A 19,420-nucleotide genomic window follows, 5' to 3' on the forward strand; every position below is an offset into this window, starting at 1 on the left:
GTTTTCAGCTGAATCATTGACTGTTGTGCTGATTCATCGCCAATTCCTTTCTTCTGGAGTTCTTGTCCCTGCTACTGACCAGAGGCAATTCCTTACCTTCTTGGTTGTGAGTTTTCACGGAATCATGATTAGACCAGAACCAGATGCTCACTCGCAAAACCTGCAAATTTCGTGCAGAAACCCATTGTCTCTAAACACATTTCCCTCCCAAATGCATAGAAATGTTCGATTGCTTAAATGTCTTTATCCCGTTCTGTGGCAGGATGTTGTGGATGAGCTGGGTAAAGACATTGACGTGTTTGGTCAGCCATGATGATATCAAACGGTGTGTAGGACACGTATTTGGACAAGCCTCCAACTGTTCCTGTCTTTCTGTGCTGTTTCTTACAGAAGGTTTTCAAAATTAACCTGATGGGGGCAATGTGAACATACACAACGGAATATCAAAGTCCTCCTCTTTACCCCACCGCTCTCACAGCCAGAACAGACAGCTCCTATTGCTGCTTTAGATCAGACAGTGAAGGATTCTCTCAGGTGCTCTGTAAGACTGCGTGCTCCTTCACACAGGTTTCCAACTGGGTACATGGAGCAAGCAAACGTGTGGATATTGGGATTCAGGGACTATTACTGAAAGCAAAATATTTCATGTTACCTGTATGAATTTTCAGAAGGAATTTGGCGAACTTTCATTGATTCGAATTCTGTGCCGAATGAAGCCGATCGAAGGACAATCCCTGCGACAGCGGCAATGTAACATTGTCTGTAAGCAACGCAGGAACCAACAGAAACCCATTTTTCAATGTTGTGTATTTTTTTCACATTTTTGGTGTCCTTTTTTTATCCTTTTCGTGAACCTGATGCTTCAATAATCACAGGTTCATGTCAGTTTCACCTTTTCTGCAATAGCTTTAATTTCAGAACCAGACGGTTCAGGGAAATGAAGCAGGGTGAGTGACTGAGGTACCAGTGGGGCAGCACACCACCACCAAAGATCCCACAGTGTTGTGGTCCAATGGTTTGTACTGCTGCCTCAACAGGGTCTAAAGTTCGATTCTAGCCTCGGTGGACTGTCTGTGTCGAGTTTGCACATTCTCCCGTGAATGTGTGGGTTTTCTCCGGATGTTCCAGTTTCCTCCCATAGTCCAAAGGTTGTGCAGGTCAGGTGAGTTGGTCATTCTAAATTGCCCATAGTACATTTGTCAGAGGGGAAATGTTTCTGGTTGGGTTACTCTTCGGAGGGTTGATGTGGACTTTTGGGTCCGAAGCGTCTGTTTCCATACTGTAGGGAATATAATAATCACAGCAAAACTAGAGCAGTTGAGTTACAGTTCCCAAGGTCCGTGAAGGTCACATGACAGGTTCGCTGTCTGCGGCTCCAGTCACACAATTCGTCAGCGCCGTATACTTAAAGGTGCATAACATGCCAAGGTTGTAAGTTCAATGCTTATCTAAAGATGCTGTTACCAGGGATTATTGAAGTATCAGACTGAAGCGCAGTAGGAAACAATGTTGAGTAAAGTAGTATTGGCTTGGAAATTCCAGTTTCTGATGTGGGGAAATGTTTTGCCGTTGTTAAATATGCCAATTATTAATAGAAAATCTGCAAATATTCCCCAGGTGAATATCCATCTATGTATAGAGAACCAGAGGTGAAGTTTTAGCATGATGACCTTCCTAAAATTGCTGACCCAGCACTGGATTACATCCTGGGAAAGTCTGTAAAAATCGTTTCACATCATTCAACTTCCTGCAAGCTGCACAGCGCATTCAATCAATCGAAAGTATAAGATTTAACTCCTTGTGGAGTTTGACTGTTGTCAGTAAACCTGGTAAAGGATCTGGGAAAGTAGTTTTGCTGTTGGGAGGAACAAAGGATCAAACTGGAATCAGGTTGAGTCTTCGCGCAGGATTTTTCAAGCGGAGATAAAAGAGAATTAATTGGACTCACTCCCCTTTCGGTTGATTATGACCAAATGTTCAAGACAACAGATAGCAATGACAATGATATTTTACATCGACAGGCCAAATCTTGCTCACTAGAGTCACCACAGTATTACAGACCAGGTGAGCGAGGGACATGATGATCCTTGTGGAAACCTGAGACAGTGAGAGAATTAATCCCACGCTGTTGGTCTCATTTTTCTCTTAAACCAGTTAGTCAGTGGACTGAGCTAACTGACTTCCATTCAATGCAGAGCTAAACCAAACAGCTCAGTGCATTTACAGTATTAAATATTTCATGTCGAATGAGTTGCTGCACCTTCCAACTCCACCAGCTGTTCTTATACTTAACATTTTCACTTGCAGGTGTTATGCAATTTCTTTCCTATGAATGTTCACCAATTCGAGAATGTTTCCATTTTGCATCTCCATCCAGGAAGTCCAGAATCACTGTCGCTGTTTAATTCTCCCTGTGGCTGCGTGGGTTTGCTCAGGGTGCTCCTGTTTCCTCCCACAGTCCAAACATGTGCAGATTAGGTGAATTAGCTGTGTTAAATTGCCCGTACTGTTAGGGGCAGGGGTAAATGTAGCGGAATAGTTCTGGGTGGATTGCGCTTCAGCGGGTCGTTGTGGACTTGTTGCTCAACAGGGCCTGTTTCCAAACTATAAGTAATCTAATGTAATCTAATATAATTCATTCCTTGTCTGCTTGCATTCGCTTTCCAACCTTCTTTATCATGTCCCGATGTGTTTGAAGTTCTAACGTCTAGTTTCCACTCATCTAAACGACGGAATTTCCCTCGTGTTTACTCGTAACAACTTCACATCAGCTGAATAACCTCTCTTCGGACACAACTAAGTCTTTCCTGAGTTCTCCCGCATTATTCCTTATTTAATGCTACCATCCCTTTAAACCCCCTCTTTTCATTTCTCGTGGCTTTATCTACCAGTAAACCTCATTTCCATCGTTAATAACGACATGGTATCATGGCCGTGTCATTCCTCGCGTCTTCATAGTCCAGTAAACACTGACCGTGTCTTTCATCATGTCTTTATATCCCTGTATATTTCAACCTGAGAAAGGATGCTGGGTCCAATTCAATGATTGAAAACTCACCACTAAGCTATGCAAACCTATAACCGACACAGGAATGGTGGAAACAATTTCAATTACAGCTGAATCGATTGGTTGCAACAGAATCGGGTCAAATCCCAGTTACATACATGACTGTTGCTCTTATAGTTATTTGTTCTCGACGTGTGCTGAAGTAACACAGTGAGGGATCAATTACTATTGCCAGTCATACTTAAGCGGTTCGGTATGAAATGCTGAAGTTGTGAGATCAGAGCAGTTTTTATTGACATAGACCATTCACTGTTCGAATATCAGTCTTAGGAACTAGACAGAGAGCGATTTTGAACGAAATTTGAGCAGGGAAGTTTACTCCATGGCGTAACACCAATTTGTGTGGTTACTTTGTTCTTTACCTCATTTGTGTGTTTTGCCTCTTTGGGGATTTTGAAGTTATCCTCTCTATACAAAAGTTCCGTGCTTTTGCACCATTATACAAAAGATGCTTTACAATAACACCCAACGCTGTTTCGGTCAACTTGCACAGATATTGACCCCTGGAAAGAGCACTGTGCACTCTTCTCGAGTCTGGAAAATAATTTGCTGCATTCTCGCTCTTGTGGCTCTTTTCATTACATCGGTTTCTGTTCTTCACGGAATCCAATTCAGCAGATCTTGTCACTGAGTCATTTCTTTATATGTGTTCAGATCATGTCAGCAGAATATCACAGTCCATTACCCAGAAGTCAGACCATACTCAAGGAACCGTACTCTGCTCTTGATCATTTCATGAACATCAGGGAGAAATATCAATGCTCTTCAAAACTTAATAACCTGTTTTTCAGAAGCAAGATAAACAGTTCCAGGTTTCTGCTTTTGTTGTCACACGGACCACGATTGTAAATGCTGGAACCAGTTGAGACTGTCAGCTCTCCCACATCCATTTTCTCCCCAGGAAGTGTTCACCTGATGGTCTGAATTGATTTCTTCTAAAAAGAAGAATCTTTTTATCCATTGATTTCTGGTTTTGTGGCCCACAAGGCTCCCGCTGGGCCTCTGTACATCGTGCTGACGACAGCAGTTTCCCGCAGTCTTCCTTTTTTTTGGAGAAAGTACCTTCGAGGATGACATCAAAAGATGTTGGCTGTTACTGTGTGATACTCCACCAATGGAGACAGCTCTATCAATGGAGGCAGCTCAGTCTGCTGGGATGGGATAATTTCTGCAGTGTGTCCTGCGGATCAGATACAGTGCACAGATCATACAGAGTGCGAGCGCTCAAAAAGGCCAATTGGTCACTCGTACCTGTGTCAGCGCGGGAGTTACAAAATATGGGTTAAAGCGGAAACACTGGGGATTGGATCATGTTTCAAGTGTTTACGTGAGGCAGGAAGCAGAAAAAGATACACTGTGAAGCGATTGGGATCTGACGACAGGAGCAGCAAATAGGTTGTACAGCGCAGAGGAGAGCTTTGAAGTATTGAATTCTGATTGATGGGCCGATCATGCTTTCACTAGGCCACGCTACTACAGTTGATAATATGTCAGTGTCTCTCAGCATTGTGATGTCACAGGCAAATATCACCATTACACTGCAGGAAATTCCTTTTTCCAATGTGAGGGCACTCTTTATGTAAAATAGCTTTAATATTTAATTCTTTCTCATAAATAATTCCACTCCATCTCAGTGTATTGTATTGTCTTCTTTCCACTGTATCTGTCATTGTGCCTGCACTGAAGTTGATTTGCTCCTTCTGCGTGTCTTTTACAGTCTGGGTGATATGATGCATTTGTACTGATCCACCTTCTGACTGAATTTTCCACTTCACTTCAGCCCGCCCTAACGTCTGTATCTGATACCATTCCCGTTGTCTGGGTGTTAAGTGCTCGTCTCAGATCCAGCCTGCCCTCACCCAAAATAAACGCAAAACTCAGACACACTGTGATCAATGCAATCCAGGGACATCTTCACTCCGAGGTCATTGATTATTCCTAGGAGAAAGTTCGGACAGCAGATGCTAGAGATCAGAGTCTGGAGTGTGGTGCTGGAAAAGCACAGCAGGTCAGTCAGCATCTGATGAGCAGGAGAATCCACATTTCAGGCATAAGCCCTTCAACAAGAATAAGGTTTGTGAGTCGGGACTGAGAGATAATTGGAAGGGATTTGGCGATGGGGGGGATGGGGGAAAGCGGTGGTTGGATGAAGGTGAGGGAGAAGATGAAAGTTCAGAAGGAACAGTGATGTAATGGGTTCAGAGGGCGGTGCCAATTTTGAGGCTTGGGACTTGGGGCAAGGGAAATGAGGAAACTGTTCAAATCCACACTTATCCCGTGAGGTGACAGAGTCACAAAGCGCAATATATGGCGTTCGTCCTCCAGGTATTCGGTGGTTATGGTTTTGCGCTGAAGGAGGCCCAGGACCTGCACTCTTTGACGCAGTGGGAGGGGGAGTTGAAGTGTTCAGTCACTGGATGGTGAAGTTGCTGGGAACGGGTGTCCCAAAGATGTTCTCTGAAATGATCTGCAAGAAGGTGTCCTGTCTCCCTACTGTCGAGGAGACCACACTGGATTCAACAGATGCAGTAGATGACATTGTAAGTTGTAGGTGAATTTCTAACTGAAGTGGAAGGATCCCTTTGTGCCTTAGACGGAGATGAATGGAGTGGTGTGGGAGCTGCTTTTACCCTTCCTGCGGTGGCAGGGACATGTGCCAGAAGTGGGGTGTGTGTTTATTGGGGGTTGTAGACCTGACAAGGGGTTCGTGGAGAGAATGGTCTTTTCAGAATGCTGATAGGTGTGTGGAGGGAAATATATACCTGATAGTGGGGTCTGTTTGGAGATTGCAGAAGTGGTGGAGTCTTATATGATTTATGCTGAGTTTGGTGGGATGAAAGTTGAGAACCATGGGATTCTGTCCTTCTTGCGGGAGGGGTGGGGTTTAAGGGTGGTGGTGAGTGAATTGGAGGAGATGCACTGGCGGGCATTGTCAAACACATGGGATGGAGACCAACTTGGACTTTCTGAGGTGAAATTGGTCATCCTGGGAAAAAATGCACTAGAGGCGGAGGAATTAGGAATAAGGGATTCTGTTTTTACACGAGGTGGGGTGGGAGGAGGTGTCGTATTGTTAGCTGCGGGAGTCAGTGGGGTTTAATATATGTCTGTCATTGGTCATTCCAAGAAATGGAAGGGAGTTGCCAAGAAGATCCAGGTGAATTTGAGGTCGGGGTGAAAGGTGTTGGTTGGTGAACTGTTCAACCTCCTCGTGGGAGCACAAAAGTGACGCCCAACACATTCATCAATGTAGCAGAGGATCAAGTGGAGAGAGGTGCCAGAGTAACTGCGAAACACGGATAATTCCACATATCTGACAAACAGGCAGGCAGGTATAGCTCGGTCACATGTGGGTGCCCATGGCTACCCCTTTGGTTTGGAGGAAGTGGGAGGATTGGAAGGAAAAGTTGTTGAGGGTGAGGACCAGTTCAGCCAGCTGGATGAGGGTGTCGGTGGAAGGGTACAAGTTGGGATGGGGCGAGATGAAGAACCAGAGGGTTTGGAGACTTTCGTCATGGCAGATGGATGTGCAGATGGACTGGATCTCCAAGGCGAAGATGACGCGTTGTCGACCAGGGAAACAGAAGTCTTTAGTGAGATTAAGTACATAAGTGGTGTCACAAACGTAGGTGCGAATTTCCTGGACTGGGGAGACAGGAAGGTGTTGACGTAGGAAGAGATGAGTCGGGTCAAACAGGCGCAGGCAGAGACAGCAGGTCTGAGGAAGGAGGTAGAATCGGGCAGTGTGGGGTTCATGGACAATGAGGTTGGAGGCTGTGAATGGGAGATTGGCCAAAGGTGATGAGATTGTGATGGTCTGGGAGATTATGTCACATCTTTTCATGCATACACGACGAGGTGGCCGAGAGGTTAAGGCGATGGACTGCTAATTCATTGTGTTCTGCACGCGTGGGTTCGCATCCCACTCTCGTCGCTATTTTCGGATTACCATACTGTCGTATTGAAATTGGAACTCCAATGGTAAGTTTGTCTGCATCGACCACATTATAAAACCTCAAAGATTAATTTGAGACTGATGCCTGAACTTAACGAAATGTAGACTGAAAGGGGATAATGAAAAGGAACGCGATTTTCTTTTCCAAGTCAAGTTGCTGTGAACGTTAATCTTATGAAAGAGATCCAGGGAAATCAAATAACGAGAGATGCGATGTGCATCTTTAATGCTATGGGATTCTTAATGAGTGTTTTGTCACATGAAATCTGGAGCAGGTTGGGTAGAAGTGATTCATCATGGTGGTAAGAGCACAGAGAGACACCACAAAATAATAGAGATATTTCAAAAGGTGCAGGGGGTGGGTGTAGCGGCACAGAAAACTGGTGTGAATGCACAGTAGAGAATTGCTGATGTGGGTGCCGTGATTGGCATGGACAGACTTACACATTGATCTCGCCCTTTCCCCCTTGCTCTTGCCATTGATGAAGGCTGGATATAAGACACAGATAAACACAAGATGTGGGAAGCAAGCTCCCTCTCGTTATGTACACACTGGATGCATCACACTGAACTATGAACAACTGGAGAAATCAGCATGTTAACTGCAGGAAGTCAACGTAAACTGTGGATCAATAACCACAGAATGATGCAGCATAAACATCTAAAGTGTCTTTAAACGAATGTCATTAACAGACGTTTCGTTCTAATACCTAACATGGCTTTCATGGGAAACCAAGTCTCACAAACTTGATTGTGTTTTTTGAAGATGTAACAAAGAAGATTGATGAGGGCAGAGTAGAAGATGTGATCTATATGGACTTCATGGAGGACTGATTAGGAAGGTTAGATCTCATGGAATAAAGGGAGAACCAACCACTTAGATACAGAACTAGTTCAAAGGTAGACGACTGAGGGTGCCAGTGGAGCGTTGTTTTTCAGACTGGAGGCCTGTGACCAGTGGAGTGCCACAGTGATCGGTGCTGGGTCCTCGACTTCTTATAATTTACATAAATGATTTGGATATCAGCATAAGAGGTACAGTTAGTAAGTTAGAGATGACACCAAAATTGTAGGTGTAGTGCACAACGAAATGGGTAACCTCAGATTACAACAGGATCTGGCCAGATGGGCCAATGGGCTAAGAAATGGCAGATGGAGTTTAATTCGCATAAATGTAAGGTGCTGCATTTTGGGAAAGCAAATCTTAGCAGGATTTATAAAAATAAGGATAAGGGCTTGGGAATGTTGCTGAAGAAAGAGACCTTGGAGTGCAGGTTCATAGCTCCTTGAAAGTGGAGACGCAGGTAGATAGGATAGGGAAGAAGGCGTTTGGCATGCTTTCCTTTATTAGTCAAAGTATTGAGTACAGTAGTTGGGAGGACATGCTGCGCCTGTACAGGGCATTGGTTAGGCCACTGTTGGAATATTGCGTGCAATTCTGGTCTCCTGTCTATTGGAAAGATATTGTGAAACTTGAAAGGGTTCAGAAAGGATTTCCAAGGATGTTGCCAGGGTTCGAGGATTTGAGCGTTCGGGGGAGTCTTAACAGGCTGGCGCTGTTTCCACTGGAGCATTGGAGGCTGAGGGCTGACCTTATAGATGTTTACGAAGTTATGAGGGGCATGAATACGATAAATGGACAAAGTATTTCCCTGGAATCGGGGAGTCCAGACTTAGAGGGCATAGGTTTAGTGTGAGAGGGGAAAGATATAAAAGAGACCTAAGGGACAACGTTTTCACACAGACGGTGGTCGGTGTATGGAATGAGCTACCAGAGGATGTGGTGGCTGGTACAATTTCAACATTTAACTGGCTTTTGGATGGGAATATGAAGAGGAAGGGTATGGAGGGATATGGGCTGGGTGTTGGCGGGTCGGACTAGATTGGGTTTGGATATCTGTTCGGCGTGGACAGGTTGGACTGAAGGGTGTATTTCAATGACATCTCTATGACCACATTTCAAGGTGGATGGCAACAATACCAATGTTGTTTTGAAATTTTACACAGCGAACAAGTTCAATTTATATAATACAAATCACGTTCGCTCACAGGGAATAAAACTGTGATTTCATTACAAGCATTGTCCTTTTTAAGTAGCAGTTACTCAACATGAAAAATAAGATGTAATTTTTATTGAACATCCGTCAATTAACACCATTATCTTACTTCGGATTGACTGCAATATGCACATGCTAAATAAGGTTGAAGAAAGGAAGTATTTTAGTATGATTCGGGGGTGATGAAAAATAATATTAGGTTTTCTTGGTGCGGATATTCCACCAATGGCTCCAGTGGTGGAAATGGTCAGTGAGCAATATTACTATGATGGTATAGAGGTGAGGGAGCTGACAGGGATGGGAGCTCCCACCTCATCTGGAGCAGCGTCTGTAGACATGGACCAGGGAGCATTGTGACAGCAGACTGGGAGGTCCAACCACACCTGGAGCTGCTTTTATTAACATGGACCGGCAGGGAGCATTGGGACATCAGACTTCGAAATCCAACCTCATTTGGAGCAGCATCTTTTGACATGGACCAGGGAGCTTTGCAAGATCAGTCTCAGAACTCCAACCTCATCTGGAGCAGCTTTTCATGACATGGAGCAGCAGAGAGCATTGGGACATCAGACCGCAAGATCCAATCTCATTTGGAGCAGCTTCATTTGAAATGGAGCAGGGAGCTTTGCGAGATCAGTCTGGGAGCTCCACTCTCACCTAGAGCAGCTTTTAATGACTTGGAGCAGCAGGGAGCATTGGGACATCAGAGTGGGAGCTCCAATCTTACTTGCAGCAGCTTCTATTGACATGGAGCAGCAAGGAGCAATGGAACGTCAGGTTGGGAGCTGCAACCTCACCTGGAGCAGCTTGTATATACATGGAAGAGGAGGGAGGATTGGGATATTAGGCTGGGGGAAAGGATATTCAACCAATTTAATCTGAAGTAAAATAAGTCTCAACACCTCAGATGTTAGTTGATTTATGAAGAAGCTGTCGTGGGAAAAAAAAATTCTTTAGATATTGAAGTCAAGTCCTGGAAATATTCAGCTCAGGAACATGCATTAATACAGAGAGAAATGCGAGTGATGTTTCAGGTCTTTGACTTTTCTTTTCTGACCGACTCTACACTGGATTACATCACCAAAAGGACTTCTTCACTCATTTAATGTGACTTATTTCCTGCAAATATGAACAGGTCATTGACGCAATCTAAATATGAAAATTGTCAGAAATGCGATATTGTCATTAGGCTGGAGTTTACCTCGAATTATAGTGGAATTATAGTGGAAACGCAGCAAAATAAGTTGAAATGTCCTTGATCAGCAGTGATCTCGTTGAATGGCCGATCAGATTGTGAATGGTAGTTTTATTTGAGGACAACTTGAAGTGAATAATTGATGGTGATTATGTTTGATTTTTGTTCGTATTGGGACTGTTACAGTTATTGCTCATGTCCTTGTTAACACCAAAAGTCTGCAGAGTGTAAAATCTCAGCTGTGCATCTGGCCAGTGTTACAACCATTCGTATACCTGGCTACGGATGAGATGGTTATAGGTTCGAAATGTACTTAGCGCAAGAGCGTTGTGGAGATTCACAGTACATCCAAGCTTTTTTTTTGTTACACTGAGGTGGATAATATTTGGAATTTTCATCTCTACGAACGAAAATTATTTCACTGTCTTCGATAAGATAAACATTACCAAGGACAATCAGAGTCAAAAATCCCACAGCACCAAGTTTCATTGAACAGGCGTATTTGAAAGCAACAGCTTCTTCGACAGATGGTTGACAATTGTTGGACTCTAATCTGGCTTTGCGTGATTTTCAAATTTGTCCACCCCAGTCCAACATCAACACATCCAAGTCAGGGGGACCCTCGAAACCACGAACGATCGGTTAAAGTCCAGATGATCTTCCAAAAGATCACGCACGTTGACACATACATCAAGTTTCGGCAGAAAGACACCCACCTGATGAAGGAGCGGCTCTCTGAAAGCTCGTGCTTCCAAATAAACCTGCTGGACTAAGCTCCGATGTTGTGTAATTTTTTACTTTGTCTACCCAACTCAAACACTGCCACTTCCATATCATAGAGAACATCAGGCATGTCCCAGCGCTGTCAGAGAAAACAATCCTGAAATAGCAACGCACATTGTTCATAGGTACGTTTCATTTTCAGATACCAACCCATTCAATCGCTGTAGCTTCTGTGTATGAAAAGCACAGAAAGAAAATAGCTGAGACTCAGTTTTGACAGTATTTGAAACTCTTTGGGAAGTGGACTCAGAGGAGAATGAAGTATGAACTGTCCGACTGCACAGAGAGGAGGAAGGCACTTTTCCCTTCTTTCAAGGGCTAGGGTATTGACTGATGTAAGGCATTAAACAGATTCCTGATACAGCTGATCTCTCTGCTTCAGGAACAAGAATTCCTGATTTTCTGAACGGTAATGAAACCCAGGCCACTCAGTTAAGGCGCCGAATACTAACAACTAGGCCACCAGGGATGAGGGCAGAAACTGTTGCACCGTTTCCTCATAACACAGTTTTTTAAAATCACAGACAGGTGTGCCGCTTCCCAGCTGGAGAGCACTTCCGTGGTCCAGGACATTCGACCTCAGACCTTCAGGTGACAATCCTCCAAGGCGGACTTCGACACAGGCAGCAGCTAAATGTGCCTTAGCAGAGGCTGTGAGCAAATTTCGGAACCAATGTTGATGACCTCAACTGCGACCTTGGGTTCATGTCACAGTCCAGGTGATCCCATTGCCCTATCTCCACACAGCGACCCTCCTACACATACACACACGGTCGCATATATACGAATGTGGGGTGAATTTGTACTTGCAGAGTTACATTGCACTTTGGTCAAAAACTGCATGAATCCATGTCAGTCTCTGGTAACTCATTTTATAAAATTAGAATCAGTCTAAACATTACGGAACAGACAACAGCACACTGGGACTGACACCAATTCTTCAAGCACACCTGAGAATGTAACTTTTAAATAAAGAGTTTGGCGCTTTACAAATGAAAGAAGTGAAGCTAACATGGTTATTCTAACAGATGTGAAACTTAGCATAAATGAAGGTATTGTTCAGCATACACTTTCAGTTCCATCACACTGTAAACTTGCGCTTTAAATTCTGTGTCTTTCAACTGTGTATTCCACAACCACCTGATGAATGAGCAGCAGTCCGAAAGCTAGTATTTCCAATTTAACCTGCTGGACTATAACCTCATGTTCTGTGATTTTCAAATTTGCATACCCTAGTCCAAAACCTGCATCTCCAAGTCATTCGATCCAAGGCATTCTGGTCACAGAACCAACCTTTGGTCATTCAACTTATCAAATCCTTGAAAAAAACTGAATGTCTCAGTAAGCATTATTTTTTGTCGTACTGAGTCTGAGCAGGCAAAGGCAACTGATTTCAACGTTTATTTCCATTTGAACTCATCTCCGATATGAAATTCTCCCTGGCTCTGACAGCACTGATATCTTTGCTATTTTGTAATGTCAAGAATTCATGTTCAATTTACGACTTTCAAGCGGAACAACAAATATTTTCCCCTGACTGGAAATCAACGTTGGGAAATAGCAGTGAGACAGCTGAATTTGAACACATTCGCACCAAGGAAGAGATATACAAAGTTTACAAATTTTCTTGGTGACTTTGTTTTTGCCTTATTAGTTCAGTTGAAAATTGACAGTCATTGAGTTTTTAAAAGCATGGCGAGAGGCCCTTCAGCCTATTGCATCATTATCAGTCATCAAACATCTGGCTTGTAAACACAGTTTCCCGCACGTGACTGATCGCCTGGTGTGTTCTAACATTTCAAGTCTTCAATTAAATTGTTATTCAATTTCTTAAGTGCATAAGTGGAACAAAAACACCTCTGTGAACTAACAGTTCTGAGAGTGTAACTCTTTCTCAGATCCGTTTGTCAGTTTTCCTCAAGATGCTGTGGAAAATCTTTCTGTACTCACATCGGAAGTGGTTTACCCTGTTTCTTCTTCAGCTCTCTTATTTCTATTAAATGGTTTAGATTCCAAATACAGACACACGGTGCAGGTTGCAGAAGTCACGTGTTTGTACTTCCACTGACACTGTCTCGCCGGGAGCTGCAGGCCTTCCCCACGCTGATTCAGACAGCACTGTCCTTCCTGTGACATGCCCCATGGAGAATGGAAGGACAGGTATTAATAACCCGCGCTTTAGATATTAGCGACAGTTTTAAAATACTTGCACTGCCCCAGAGAGGAATTGAGCTCGTATCTCCCACATAACATGCGGCGACACGAACCACTATACTACCGAGGACAACAGTTTCAAAGGAGACCCCTCAGCCCGCTGTGACTCCATTTGTCAAAAACAACTGCTTAACGACTCGAATCGTTTAGCCCATAGCCTTATAGTATTGGCAGAACATATTCACATCTGAATATTTCTTCAGTTTCTCAGGGTTCCTGCCTCCCTGACCCTAACAGACACAGTGTTGCAAATTCCAACACCCGCCGGCCTATAACGCTTTTCCACACATCTACTTAAACCTTTATGTCTTTCTCATTAAATTTCTGCCCCCCTGTGATCGATCTCTCCGTCGATGGGAAACGTTACTTTCAGTCTACCTTATCCACACCCCTCATTATTTTGTACATCTGAACCCTGCCTTCTCCCAATGTCTCTGCACTGTGACAACCAACCCCAGTCTATCCTGTCTCTCTTCATGACCAAATCTCTTCAGCCTAGACACTATCCGAGTGAATCTCTTCTGCAGCTTTCCCAGTGTGATCACATCCCTGGATTTACGTGAACTGCAGACAATTGTCGAGGTAGAGACAAAAGAAACTTTTTTAACATTCTGCACCAGCATGCAGTGTGCCTCTGCAGCATATATTGCCTAGCGGTCTGGAGTCACATGGAGGCCAGCATGGACAGCTGATTTTTTCCCTCAAGGCTTTAGTGAAACCAATGGGCTTTTCAGACAACGGGTTTAGCGTATTCTTAATTGGAGGTATTTGTTGCATTTATATTCTAGCACCGGCGTGGTGTGGTGAGAATTGAACCCGTCTCACCAGAATGTGACCTGGCCTTTTGTGTTAACAACCCAGCGATAATACCAGTAGGCTATTGCAGAAAGCAGTCATGGCTGATCTTAATAGAGCCTCTTTTCCCCAATTATTCTCTGTGTCCGTTTATTGAGCCTCACGCTCCAATAAACTCTGGTCCATTTCAGTAAAAGCTGCGAAAGAGAATTGATCTCACAGCCACGATATCCAAACGGATCGAATGATTTGAAGGTGCCAATGAAGAGATTGGGGCATGGTCGCCCAGCAACAGTGAGTTCAACGGCACAGACTGGATGGTTTCAACGTGAAATTGTATGTTAGATTGTGCAATGCCTCAGTCAAATGGGACGAGGGACGGAAAAGAGAGTGAGGGCGAGTGGGAGGGAGGGACATCTTCGAGAACTTTTGGGTTTAAATCCTGAAACTTGAAACGCTGAAATATCAGAGAACGACATTCGATGGAAAACAAATCATCACCTCGGAGAACATTATTCTGTAAAAACGAGTTATTTCTTACCGAGTTTCATCAAAAGTAAAACTTTGTGAGAACTGACCGCTATGATGTGGATTCGATACGAAGTCGCAGCAATAACAACGCAGAAAACGAAATACTAAATGGTTCCAGCACTCCACAGACCACACTTGCAAACTGCAGCCAGTATGGTAGCAGAGGAAATGTCAGGAAGAATACACAATATCAGGACTTAGCGACAGGCATGTGGCAACTCAGAATGGGCTGAATTTTTAACTTTAACGCCCCCAGAGTCTGTGGAGATTCCATGAATGAGAGTTTTGGAGAATGGGATTAATGAAACTCTCCAAACTCATGTGACAGATCAGGACATTGTTGAAACGTATGCTTCAATCGCATCATAGTTTAACATCGGCCACTTCATCACTTTGCCCACACAAGGCAGTACCAACTGCTTCACGCAATCAGACTTAATTCCAGTTCCAGACCCGATATTAGGGAAACTGGGTGAAGCAGCCACGAAGATCCAATTGGAAGTTGGGATGGAATGACGGGAGAGCGGCGTGTGTTTTTCAAGGTTGGGACTGGTCCTGGTCAAAAGCGGGGCGAAAGGGAATACTTGCCCCCATTTATAATATTATAGCCATAAGCAGTACATGTTGCTGATACAGACAACAGGCGTATCTAAATCGTGTTGAATCTTTAACTTTGGAGTATCAATGTTCGAAATTTCATGTTCCTATTTGGATCAGTGTTCGTGACATTGGCAGTAGCAGCTGCTTATGTTTGCATCAGCTCAGGATCAGCTTATTGCTCCCAGTAAATACTGCAACCTGGAGAAGGTGGTGTTGTGATTATATAATAAACGAGTCATTCTTGGGCACTCAGACACGGAACTGGTAATGTTAAAGTTCGACGATTAAAACCTGGAATGGAAGCCTGACCTCAGGAACATTGAACATGCCTTTAATTTCCTGCAATCTTAATCATACATGTCGCTTATACAGGGGATGCTACCATCTTTACCCAATCCTGCCTACTTGTGACTCCAGGTCCAGAACAATTTGGCTGACCCTTAATCCGAGAATGCCGACACTTTGGTAGGCTTTCCATTCGGCCCATTCCAGTCGACACCATCCCTCCGAAACACATCCTATCAGACGTGGCCACACTCCATAACTATTCCGTTCCTCTTCATTTCCCAAGGCTGATCCCAGTACCCCGCACACCTTCAGATTGTGGGAGGAAACTCACACAAGCAAAGAGAGACTGTGCAAACTGCAAATAATCACACAAGACAGGGATCGAATCCATGCCTCTCATGCAGCGAGGCAGCAGCGAATCAGGATGAACAACAAATGCTGTCCTGACCAGCGACATCCACACCCTGTTGGTATATCAGGAAGAATAAAAACATATTCACCACATGGACAACGGGACTTACGTCTGTGTGGACATGATTTGAACCAATCGTTCACCCTGTGTAGATACAAAGACACCGATATCACAGAGAAACCAGCGCAATGCGGGATTCAATTACCTGCTGCAGTTGAAACTCATTTACTCAGTCAAACTATGGACAGACTGTTAAACAGTCCCGTGTGTGGGAAAGGCTCAATGAGCAATAAAAACTCCAGAGTAACCAGCAAGATTACATATCCCAGAAAGAGATCAATTAAACTGTCGATGCTGCTGTTAATCCCAACCAGCTTCCAGTTTCATAGCGTCAAAGTCATAGACTCAGGCAGCATGAAAACAGGCCTTTCACTCCTATCAGTTCATACTGTACATAATGCCAAACTAAACGAGTCGCATCTGACGGCTCCTGTAATTGCTGAGTGTTACTAATGCCCTTGTAATATTACTACTGCATTGTTAATATGAATGTCCAGATATAATTCTATGGACAGCAGTTCAAATCCTGGCATGGCAGATGCTGGAATGTTATTTCAATAAATACCAAGAGTTGAAGAGTCTAATGATGATGTTGAATCAGTTGTTGTAGATCTGATTCTCTAATGCCTGATAGGGAAGGAAACTGCCATACTTATCTGGTCTGGCTGGTATGTGACTCCAGATCCATAATATCGTGGTTTATTCTGAACTGCACCTAAAGCATTTACCCGCTCGTCTTGAAGTGCCCCTCCTTGGAGAAAAGACAGTTACAGTTAACGCTATCCGAACTCTCAATAATTTATAAATTTCTATCACGTCACCTTTCAACCTCCAGTGCTCAAGTGAAAATATTCTCAGCCTTTTCCAGCCTTTCGTTATAAGTCGAAACTTCCCAACGATCAATACGCTGGTTTACCACTTCCAAACCTACTCCAGCTGAATAATTTCCTTGCTATAAGTGGGTGACAAGAACTGGACGCAGTATTCCAGAAGAGGCCTCACACAATGTCTTATTCAACAGCAATGTAACGTAGCATCCCCTACGCTCAAAGGACTGTGCAACCGCGAGGGTGGAGAAATAAACGGGAGGACTGGGTCTGGGAAGAATTCAGCTGAGCGTGCAAGAGGTGGATAGAGTTGGGGTTAAAGGTGATAGGTCGGAGAAGAGGTTGAAGAGGATAGGTGGTAAGGAAGATAGACAGGTGGGACAGGTCAGCAGGATGGCGCCACGCTAGAAAGTTGGAACTCGGATAAGGTGGGCGTGGGGAGATAAGGAAACTGGTGAAGACCACGTTGATGCCCTGAGATTGAAAGGTTCCGAACTGGAAGATGAGGCATCTGGTGGTGAGGGAATGGCGGTGGAGTAGGCCCAGGAACTGCATGTCCTCGGGAGAGCCGGGGGTGGGGTGGGGCGGGAGTTGTTGATGTTTTTGGTCATGGGGTATTGGGGTCGAATGTTGCGGGTGCCCTGGAAATGTTCTCTGAAGCGCTCTGCGAGAAGGTGTATGTTGGCCCCAATGTAGAGGAGACCGCATTGGAGCAACAGATGCAATACATTACACGTGTGGAAGTGCACATGCACATCTGATGGATGTGGAAGGCTCATTGGAGCCTTGGAAGGATGTGAGGGGGAAGATGTGTGTGCAGGTTTTGCAATTCCTTCGGTGGCAGCGGAAGGTGTCGCGAGTGGAGGGTGGGTCATTGGAGGGCGTGGACTTGACTAGGTAGTCGTGGAGGAAACAGTCTTTGTGAAAAGTGGATAGGGGTGGGGAGGGAAATATATCCCTCGAGGTCAGTGTTGCTGACACCGTTTACAAACCCACTGATTCCCACAGCTATCTGGATTTTACCTCCTCCCACCCCACCTCTTGCGCAAATGTGACCCTGTATTCCAAATTCCTCCACCTCAATCGCCTCTGCTCCCAAAGGTTCAGTTCCACCACAAACCACACCAGAGAGCCTTCATGTTTAAAGACCGGAACTTCCCCTCCTATGTGGTTGAAGATGCCCTCCAACGCATCTCATCCATGTCCCGTACATCCACCCACAAACCCCACACCTCCAACCACAATAAGGACAGAACCCCCGGTCCTCACCTTCTATCCCACCAACCTCTGCATAAATTACACCATCCTCTGACAGTTTCGCCACCTCTAAACAGATCCCACCACCAGGGATATGTTCCCCTCCCCACCCCTCTCCACATTCTGCCAAGACCATTCGCTCTGTGACTATCTCGTCAAGTCCACGCCATCCAATGACCAACACTTCCCTCCTGGCACCTTCCCCTGTTACTGCAGGAATTGCAATGCCTGCATTCACATCTACCTCCTCATCTCTGTACAAGGCTCTAATGGAGGCCTCCACATACATCAAAGTTTCTCCTGCACTTCCACACATGTCATTTCTTGTCTCCGTTCCTCCCGGTGCGTTCTCCTCTTAGTTGGAGAGAGGAGATGTGTTCTCACAGGGCACGTCAGAGAATATCTCCAGGATACCCGCAAGAATCAACCCCAGTGCCCCCTGGCCAAACATTTGAACTCTCTCTCCCACTCTCTCGAGGACTTGCAGGTCCTGGGCCTCCTGTATCGCCACTGCCTCACGACCCGATGCCTGGAGGAAGAAAGCATTATCATCCGCCTCGGGTCCCTTTAACCCCATGACATCAATTTCGACATCCCCCGTTGCCTAATTTCCCCTCCCCCTACCTTACCCCAGTTCCCACTTTCCAGCTCAACACCGTCCGCCTGACTTGTCCCATCTGTGCATCTTCATTCCCACCTATCCAGTCCACCTTCTTCTCTGCCATATCATGTTCACCCCCCACCTGCATTCACCTACAGCACTCTCCGCTTCCTTCTCCCCAGCCCCACATTCTTCCCATTTATCTCGCCGTCCCATATGCTCCCAGTCTCATTCCTGATGAAGTGCTTTTGACTGAAACGTTCATTGTTCCTGCTCCTCAGATGCTGCTAGACCTGCTGTGCTTCTCCAACACCAGTCTAATCTTGAGGGGAAACATTTGATTGAGAGGTTTTTCGGTTATTTTCTATTGTTGACCACAGGCTGTGGATGATAGCAGAACATTAGCAACCACCAGGTCAGGGAACAGCTAAAGGACTGAGCACAAGTCTGGTCACGCATAAATCAACATTTAAAAAAAAAAGTATGATAAAAGATGGATAGCTGAAGTATGCAACTTTGCACATCAAGAGCGTTTCACCAATGAGTTTATCACTGATTCCTTTCCAAGTCAGAGTGCTATGGGCCTTGGAGGGTAATTTGAAAATGGTGGCGTTTCGTTACATCTTCCAACCTTGTCCTTATAGTCAGTACAGCTGTTGAGCTTTGAAGGTTCTGTCAAAAATACACGAATGACTTACTCTAGTGCATCTTGTAGTTCGTGCACTCTGCTGCAATTGTGCCTTAACAGTGAAGGGAATGAATATTGCAGGTGTTGAAG

The 19,420-nt window shown here is 44.7% G+C and overlaps 1 non-coding gene across 1 annotated transcript; it reads left to right on the forward strand.

The window, feature by feature from the left end:
- The first annotated feature begins 6,919 nt into the window (after positions 1-6,919).
- trnas-gcu (transfer RNA serine (anticodon GCU)) lies at positions 6,920-7,001 on the forward strand. Its single transcript has one exon. It is a non-coding gene; the product is annotated as a tRNA-Ser (tRNA).
- Positions 7,002-19,420: the final 12,419 nt, after the last annotated feature.

Source organism: Chiloscyllium punctatum, chromosome 6 (genome assembly GCF_047496795.1).
Source record: "Chiloscyllium punctatum isolate Juve2018m chromosome 6, sChiPun1.3, whole genome shotgun sequence".
NCBI classification, from domain to species: Eukaryota; Metazoa; Chordata; class Chondrichthyes; order Orectolobiformes; family Hemiscylliidae; genus Chiloscyllium; species Chiloscyllium punctatum.